This window comes from Mastomys coucha, unplaced genomic scaffold, assembly GCF_008632895.1.
Source record: "Mastomys coucha isolate ucsf_1 unplaced genomic scaffold, UCSF_Mcou_1 pScaffold4, whole genome shotgun sequence".
Classification (NCBI taxonomy): domain Eukaryota; kingdom Metazoa; phylum Chordata; class Mammalia; order Rodentia; family Muridae; genus Mastomys; species Mastomys coucha.
The window spans coordinates 50,568,537-50,575,474 of record NW_022196910.1 but is presented as its reverse complement, the minus strand read 5'-3'; the positions used below and the strand labels follow the sequence as shown (position 1 = coordinate 50,575,474).

Sequence of the window (6,938 nt, the reverse complement as noted above, 5' to 3'; positions counted from 1 at the left end):
GAGGAGAAGTGGAGGAGGAGGAGGAGGAGGAGAAGTGGAGGAGGAAGAAGAGGAGGAGGAGGAGAAGTGGAGGAGGAGAAGTAGTAGTGGTAACAGGAAAAGGAGGAAGAGAAGGAGGAGGAGTATAATAGCCTTAAAATAAGGAAAATGGCTGTGAAATATCTTCTGGGCTAGACACAGCCATTGCATTCTCAAACACACAGCAGTTCTGGATGTCTACACTAGATCTGTGCAATAATAGGCCCATCTACACTCAGGCATGGATGAAGGATAGACTCGGGGCGCTACCCTTTACAGCTAACCTATACACTACCAACAGGTTTGGTAAGAGTGAAATCACTGCTTTCAGTTATATACCTACTGATAATCCCACTATGGCCTGATAGATAGTTCAAACTCAATGGCCCGGGATAACCTAAATGAGTCATAAAACAAAACCAAAAGCCATAAATCAGGAAAAGGGCTGATATGGATGAGGGTGTTAACGGAGATGAAAGAAGATGGGTTGAAGGACAGAGTAATCGGTATTGAATTGTCAAATAGGATAGTCAATAAAAGGGAGATTTTTGAAAGCTCAAATAACTCAATTTTAAGGTCCTTATTTGAGTTTTCCCACATGAACTCATATAGCCAGGGACTACAAAGTCAACTGTTCTTTTTTTAAAAAAATAGTGGAACGCTTCACGAATTTGCGTGTCATCCTTGTGCAGGGGCCATGCTAATCTTCTCTGTATCGTTTCAATTTTAGTATATGTGCTGCCGAAGCGAGCACCAAAGTCAACATTTTTAATTTGCTGTATTTATTCCTTATCCTATATCCAAATAATCTTGTAGCTCTCAGCACTGCTCCTCCATAAGTCTCTTCTCCTTTTGTGGTTTGTCGCTGCCCTTCTGAGTGCCTGTTACCCACTGTGCCCTGTACACCAATCACCAGGCCAATGAATGCTTTCACAAGGAACACGGGTTCTGCCCTGCATCACTCTGTCCTCTAACACGTCCAGACTATGGGAATGGTTCAGTTTTTTTTTCTTAAAACAACTCCCTAGCTTCTGACTGTATCTTCTCTAGATATAGAACTTAAGTGTTTTCTGCAAAGTCACCATGTTCATGTTGAAACAGTAGTATGTACAACTAAGAGACACTCTCTCCAACCACAAATATTTAGGAACTACAAACTAGCCTCGTTCATCCAAACAAGTCTGTCCATGCAAATTAAAGCCTAGAGAAATGGTTAATTTCATACACCCAGAGACATCTGTATATCTGTTGACTTTTAAAAGCTATGCACAAATACACAGACCTTTTCTCAGATCTGAAACCTCAGAAGTTGTGTTTCAAAGCAGACATTGCTCATTGATCTATATTATAGAGTTACAATAGTAAACTCATAGGAAAAGGAATAGATTAACATTGATGACATTTACAAATATCTATTTTATCATCTCCTTTCAATTTATCCCATATTCCTGATAGTAATATTGCTGGGGATAAAGGCTTTAGGTCACACTGTAGATTTAGTTTAATAAAGGTCTAATAGTTAATTATTACTAAGTCCAAGTTCCAAAGTCCACATTCTAGTCTCAAAATAATTCAGAGATTCTTGGGTTAATATAGCTCTACCTATTCATTTTAAGAAAGTATTCTTTATATGACAATGTGGCTCTGTTATACCTTTAAATTTCTTCAACCTGCATATTTATAGTTTATAAAACATGATTTTCACTTTGACTTTACATTCATACTTAACATTTATATTATAAAAATTACAAAACCCCGATCTCAACTTTATTTTCTATTAATGACCTTGAAGACTAATCTATATAACTAGTTCATGAAAAAGCAATTTTTTTCATCCCTGAAAATGGCCTCTTTGCTCTTACATTAAAACATTCCCCTTAACATTACTTCTATTTATAGAATTATAATTGCATCTTTGTAATTATTTAATCATCTTTAAATTTCCAAGTGATCTTTGCTATTGTTATCATATTAATTTTACCATTAAAATTGCATGTGAAATGGAAGATCAAGATATCGTTTTTCCATTATAAAGATGAAAAAAAAAACAATGAAGCATGCATCCAAGGAAGATTAAATGACTTTTTCCTCGGTTAAGTTAGGAAGAGAATCAAGAGCAAATTCCAATTTTCTTTTCATGTGGCCTGTGTCTCAAGAGGTCTTAGTCACAGGTGGCTATTTTCAATGTACAAACATCCAATTCTGCCTGTTTGGCTTCCTGTGGGTGTAGCACACAGTCGGTGCTTGTCAGTGCAACAATATTGGGCCCTGAGATACAGAGGCTGAGTCAACACGTGGGTTGTTCTCAGAGCTTATCAAGCTCATGTATTCCTCCAGAGAAGTGTGGTTTATGACTCAATATTCAGGGATCACCTGAGCATTCAGCACATATGGTCCTTTGATGTAGGGTACGAAGGCAACAGGAAGCAATTCCATCATAAATAGAAATGATACCAAGGCACCTACTCATCATAATAGAAAATTATATTAAATTCTGACAAATATACAATATGAGATTCAAGTAAAACCTCTAAGAATAAATTTTATCATCTATTCACTCACTGAAAAAAGCAGCTAACACTGTCATACCAGTAACCACTGGTCTACCATACTCTACGGTGAATTTTTCCTACACAATGGTTGCAAAGATGCTTTGAGCCCAGAGGTATTCATTTCACAGATGAAGAAGCAGAAGTGAACCTACAAATTTGGAGAAGAATGAATTTGAATTAGCTAACAATCCCAAGTTATGGTCTATTGAAACAGGGAAATCAAGGCAACAGAAGCTTAAAATTCTACTTAACATCGCATTTGCAGTCAAGGGCAGAGAGAAATGAGTGTATACACACCTTAATCCTAAGCTAACCTTCTCCATTCATACAGTCCTGCCACTCAAAACAAGGGAATGGTGACACTTTCTTTAGACTTGTTCTTCCCACATCAATGAATACAGTCACAAAATCCCTCACATACATGACCACAGGCCAAGTTGACCTCTAGCAGTGGTTCTCAACCTGTTGGTCGCAACCCCTTGGGAATCAAACAACCCTTTCACAGGGGTTGCCTATGATCATCAGAAAACACAGTTATTTATAATCATTACCGGATCAAAACTATAGTTATAATGTAACAATGAGAAGATTTTATGGTTGAGGTTAACCACAACATCAGGAACTGCATTAAATGGTCAAGGCATTCAGAAGGTTGAAAACTAGTGATCTAAACAATTCTCCATTGAGGCTCCCCTCCAAGGCAATTCCAGATTGTATCTAGTTGACAAAACTAAACATCACATTGCCCAAGGTCCATACAGCAAGCAAGGGAAACATGAGGTTTGAATATTCACGACCTGGTTCCAGAATTGAGGCTCCTAACCAGGAATCTCTCCTGCCTCAACATTCACTGAGTATCCTCTATCGTTCAAGTGCTGGGTATTCTCAGGATGGTGCATCTTGTTTCATTGAGGCATTATGAACTGAAGCTATCTGATGCGATCTGAATCTGCCATAATGGCATAAGACTATACTCTGGTTTGAATCACCTGCTTGGGTGGAAAATGTCCCACAACAGTTTCTATGATGCAGAGAATGGTAATGGCCATGCTTTCCCTTCATGCCTTCCTGCTGTCAGAAGAATGTAAAGACATGTCCAGACAGTATGAAAATACTTGCGAACAACCTCAAGGAAAGTTCACATAAATAGTGCTCTGGGGCACAGTCTACAAATATCAGGTTTTATCTCTTGAAATGCCTCTGTCCTTCAAGAACACCTTGGTTCTGTATACATAAAAGGCAGAAGGGAAGAAAGAGAGAGAAAGAGAGAAAAATGTTGTCAATTTATTTCTCAATAGTGTTTCATAGTTGACAAATAAAGTCATATATTACAAAAAGACACGAGTATCATTCACAAATCAAATTTAGATATCTATACCATTAATATAGTATGCTGGTAGACTTAGTATTTAAATGAATGGTTTTTCTATTTTACCTACTAATTTCAATTCTCATACTACTGTTACTAGGATAATGTTTTATTCTTGCTGCACGTGTGTGTTTCAAGAGATACATAAAGAAATGCATTGCTATTCCCTGTGTGTTTCTTATCTGAACTCCACAATTCATGAGATTTATGGGTTAAGTACGAGTACATTGTACATTTTCAAAACAACCAACCTTTTATTGAAATCTGTAATAGGTATGCAAAGGAAGCCAAACTCCTCTGGCAAGTGACTACATTTCCCTAATATTTTTATCTCACCTTTTATATTCCTTTTCCTCCTACAATCTTTGAGTCCAAGTGTGCAAGAAAGCTTTTTGAGACCTCAAAACCACTTCCCAATTATATGCCTAACACCTAAATACCTGACAGCTTATCTAGTGCTTGTTTAAATAATGAGCCCAATTATAACAATCATTAGCATTTCTCCATTTGCTTTTCTCTAATTGTAAGTATAGTACAAAGGTGGAGATGCAATTCAAATGATGCTGAGAAGCCATGGGAAGGCCCCCAAGAGGAGAGAAAGGGCTTTTGTCTCACTTGCTAATGCTGAGTTAAGAAGGTGTTTACCGAAACCTGAGAGCTGTGTTTGGACATGTGTCTACTCAGTTTTCATAGGAAGGAAAATTTTGCTCCCCCCAAAAAAAGCCAGGGGAATAGAGAATGGTAAGGGAGGTTTGTGATTTGCTGGCTTATTCTCTTCTGCTGATTTTTTTCCTTACTAATTAGCTTTCTAATTCCTCATGCCTAGATGATCACAAACACACCTAAAGGAGACAAGAAGTAGTAAAGAAATATGAACGACATATGAACGAATTACAGAAGCTTTAAAAGACACTCTGAAGAGAATTTGTGAGTGAATTTCAAAATAAGTATTGGACTTTAAAAATAAAAAAAAAAAGTGAGAGAAAAAAGCTTGCAGTAATAACATGACATCCATTAAAGTATTTTCCAAGGTTTTCCCTAGGATACCAATGGCTTCTTCAGGCCACGACAACAATGAGAAACATTACACTGTATAGCTTTATGATAAAAATGTAGCGCAGTATGGTTTCAAATGGTGGCCTTATGGAACAGCATGACTAGGAGGAGAGGTTACAACCACTGGATAGAGCTCATGTGCTCAGCACAAGAGACATTGGATTGATATCTAACCAGGAAAAGAAAAGTCCCCGGGCAAGAGTTTCAGGCCAAGAGAACAACAATTGCAAGCCACCTGAAGCAGATATGAAGCATGTTAAAGGACTGGAAAGGGGAGGAGGGAGAATGAATCCTGGGGAGACTGGTTCTCTTTGTTACTTTCCTACTGCTGACAAAACACCATGACCAAGGCAAATTACAAAAGATACTGTTTAATTTGGCTTACAGTTTCAGAGGGTTAGGAATCCATGGTGGTAGACCAAACGAACAGTCCAAAGCTCACATCTGGATCCATAACCCCAAGGCAAAGAGAGATTCACCTTGAAAACAGAACAAGTGATACACCCCTTCCAGCAAGGCCACACCTCCCAATCCTTCCCAAATAGTTCCACCAACTGGGGACCAAGTATTCAAAAGCATGAGCCTATGGGGGCCATTCTCATTCAAACCACCACACTGATGTGGGAAGACCTACAAAAGACTATAAGTTATAGATCATGACAGCAGTGTGAATCTCTTTGAGGAGCAATGTGAAATCTTAGAAGATTTTTGAACAAGGAGTCTAATTTGTGAAAGGTTATTTAGGACTATGTTTAGAAATGAATCCTATCAGAACAAGCATTGAAATGGATTCATGAGGAGCTACTGTGACCACAGAGAGTAAAGCCAGGAATGAATGATTGCAGCGGAGCACAGACAATGAATACATCCAGCATGTATTTTGTGGTCAAAGCCAATGAGCCTAGCTGCTTTAGTGATGTGGAAAGTAATTCATGATGGCCTGGGTATGAATTCATTTCTCCTTTATTATTCCTATGCTTTGTAAAGTTTTCTTTATTCTCATGGTATCCTGACTTAGACAATAAATCATATAGTTGCCTTAACTTTGAGGATTAAAGTGCGGGGAATTCAAGGATGATTCTTCATGCTGACCAAGTAGAAATGCCTGGCACTAATGTTTACTGGCCTTGCTATCGTTAAACAATATTTGTGATGAAGAAAAATAATCATTAAAACTTTGTACTCCAGATGCTTGATTGATTCATTAGTCTTCTCTGTCATGTCTAACTCAAGCATGTGTGTGTGTGTGAGTGTGTGTGCATGTGTGTGTGCGTGTGTACTCCAGATGCTTGACTGATTCATTAGTCCTCTGTGTCATGTCTAACTCAGTGTGCATGTGTATGTGTGTGTGTGTGTGTGCGTGTGTACTCCAGATGCTTGACTGATTCATTAGTCCTCTCTGTCATGTCTAACTCAGTGTGCATGAGTATGTGCATGCGTGTGTGTGCATGTGTGTGTGCATGTGTGTGTGCATGTGTGTGTGCGTGCATGTATGTATGCATGTGTGTGTGTGCATTGTGTATGTGCGTGTGTACTCCAGATGCTTGACTGATTCATTAGTCCTCTCTGTCATGTCTAACTCAGTGTGCATGTGTGCGTGTATGTGTTTGCGCATCAAAAGCTCTATAGAAAAACAAATAAATCAAATTAAATTGGCCAATGAAGTAATAGTTGAAGTAGCTGCTCAAAAATAAATTTAAAAAAAGAAGAAGAAGAGAAAATGTCAGGAAACAGCAGGAAGCATAGCAGTGACTCATGTGGTGACCACAATCTAATGCTCTGACAGATACAAAGACATGGGCTAGGATCTTTGATCCTGCAAAGCCATAGAAGAAAGCACATATATTCTAGAGTCTGGAGCCTGGAAGGGTTGACACTACAGAGTAGAAGTAAAGATACAGGAAACCCAAGACTGCTTGGACCATGGTAAACAATGAAGAGCT

At 38.4% G+C, this 6,938-nt stretch overlaps 1 protein-coding gene and 1 non-coding gene across 4 annotated transcripts in view; both read right to left on the bottom strand.

The window, feature by feature from the left end:
* The window catches only part of Tafa2 (TAFA chemokine like family member 2), a 472,572-nt gene that overhangs the window by 359,523 nt on the left and 106,111 nt on the right, over nt 1-6,938 (bottom strand). The gene's annotated exons all lie outside the window — the stretch shown is intronic.
* LOC116076647 lies at nt 666-772 on the bottom strand. The gene has a single exon (XR_004113046.1). It is a non-coding gene; the product is annotated as a U6 spliceosomal RNA (small nuclear RNA).